This window comes from Charadrius vociferus, unplaced genomic scaffold (assembly GCF_000708025.1).
Source record: "Charadrius vociferus isolate BGI_N301 unplaced genomic scaffold, ASM70802v2 scaffold291, whole genome shotgun sequence".
Lineage (NCBI taxonomy): Eukaryota > Metazoa > Chordata > Aves > Charadriiformes > Charadriidae > Charadrius > Charadrius vociferus.
Genome location: NW_009646958.1, coordinates 53,425 through 55,702, shown reverse-complemented (window position 1 = coordinate 55,702; position 2,278 = coordinate 53,425). Strand labels below are relative to the sequence as shown.

The 2,278-nt window shown below is 64.0% G+C and overlaps 1 protein-coding gene across 1 annotated transcript in view; it reads right to left on the bottom strand.

Moving 5' to 3' along the window:
- The window catches only part of IL12RB1 (interleukin 12 receptor, beta 1), a 19,690-nt gene that overhangs the window by 4,345 nt on the left and 13,067 nt on the right, over nucleotides 1-2,278 (bottom strand). The window lies entirely within an intron of this gene.

The window sequence follows — 2,278 nt, the reverse complement described above, 5'->3', positions numbered from 1 at the left end:
CTTTTACCAAAAGCAAAAGAGAAAGCAAATAAAATATCCCCCTTTTCTGCCGGCGTGTGTGCCGGGACCCGGCCAAAAACCTGCTCTGGCTGCACCGCGTGACCCGGTCGCGCCGCGTGCCCCGGCCCAGCAAGAAGTGCAAGGTAAGCAAAAGAGATGTCTTGGGGTTTTGGGGGTTTTCGGCTTTTTTTTGTTGTTGTTGGGGTTTTTTTTCAAACTTCACGGCATGTTTTTGATCCTCTGCCCGTAACTGAGTGAATCACGAGCGGCTGCTCTGCGTTTGGTTTGGTTTGGGTTTTCGGCAGCGCATGTGCGTGTGTGTGCACGCGCGTGTGAGCAGAGCTACCCCCGAAACCGGGCTCCCATCCCTGGCACATCTTGTCTCCCGCGGTGGCGAACAAAGCCCCAGTGAGGCAGAAGATCACGGTGTCACTGGGACAGCCGCATGACAGGGCAGATGACCCCCGGACGGTGGAGCCGGGTGGCACCGAGGGCCGCGCACAGAGTCCCCTTGTCCCTGCAGAAAGCGTCCCCTTGTGTGGCTTTGACTCAGGGGCCGGAGGGCGGCGGTGGCGGGAGCATCCCTGCATCAGGACGGCGCTGCCGGGACCTCTCCATCCCACTGCCGCAGGCATGGCCGGGGTGGGGGCACAGAGGGTCCCCTGGCACATCCTGCCCTCCTGCCTCGCTGCGTGCCCTCCTCTGCCCGCCCGGGCCGGGGTACACACCGTGCTGTCCCAAACCGAGCCGCCGTGCCGGGCTTTGCCATGCCACAACTTACAGCAGGACTGGGCTGTACTGGGCTGGGCTGTGCCGTGCCACGCTAAACCAGGCCAGGCTGTGCCATGCCACGCCAGGCTGCTCCGTGCTGGGCCATGCTGCACCAGACTGGGCAGTGCTGGGCTGTACTGGGCAGTGCTGGGCTGCGCCAGGCCGTAAGGACCGGATGTGCCATGCCGGCTGCGGGACAGCCGTGGCCCGGAGCACACCGAGCCAGGGGGGTTGTTGCCACCGTGTGCCCTGCTGTGCCAGCCCCAGGCCATGCCCTGCTGGGCTGTGCCGAGCCAGGCAGACTGTGCCAGCCCCGTGCTTTGCTGTGCCAGCCCCAGGTCATCCTGTGTTGTGCCATGCTGTGCCATGCCGTGCCAAACCCTGCCATGCTGGGCTCTACTGAGCCAGGCAGACTGTGCCATCCTCAGTCTGTGCCGTGCCGTGCCAGCCTCATGCCATGCTGTGTCACCCCATGCTGTGCCATGCCATGGTGTGCCAGCTCTGTGCCGTGCCATGCCATGCAGGGCTGTGCTGAGCCAAGCAGACTGTGCCACCCCCGGGCTGTGCCACGCCGTGCCAGCCCCATCCTGTGCCCTGCCAGCCCCGTGCCATGCTGTGCTACGCCATGCCATGTTGTGCCAGCCTCATGCCATGCCGTGCCAATGTCATGCCAGCCCCATGCCATGCTGCGCTGTGTCACGCCGTGCCATCCTAATGTCGTGCCAGCCCCATGCCATGCTGTGCCATGCTGTGCCAGCCCCATGCTGTGCCATGCTGTGCCATGCTAGCCCCACGCCATGCTGTGCTGTCCCGTGACAGCCCCATGCCATGCCATGCCATGCCGTACCGTGCCGTGCCTTGCCATGCCAGCCCCATGCCGTGCTGTGCTGTGCTAGACCCATGCCATGTGTGCCATGATGCCATCGTGTACCGTGCCAGCCCCATGCCGTCCTGTGCTAGACCCATGTCCATGCCATGCTGTGCCATGCCGTGCCATGCCATGCTGTGCCAGCCCCATGCTGTGCCATGCCACGCTGTGTGATGCCATTCCATACCAGCCACATGCCATGCTCTGCCATGTCGTGACGTGCTGTGCCGTGCCATGCTGTGCCAGCCCATGCTATGCCGTGCCAGTCCCATGCCGTGCCATGCCACGCCGTGCTGTGCAATTCCACGCCAGCCACATGTCATGCTCTGCCATGTCATCCCATGCTGTGCCATGCCATGCCGTGCCAGCCCGTGCCGTGCTGTGCTGTGCTAGACCCATGCCATGCTGTCCATGCCATGGCCGTGCCGTGCCAGCCCCATGCCATGCCATGCCACGCCGTGCCGTGCCATTCCACGCCAGCCACATGCCGTGCTGCGCCATGCTGTGCCATGCTATGCCACATCGTGCCATGCTGTGCCATGCTATGCCATGCTATGCCACATCATGCCATGCTGTGCCATGCCACGCCGTGCCGTGCCATTCCACGCCAGCCACATGCCGTGCCGTGCGATGCCGTGA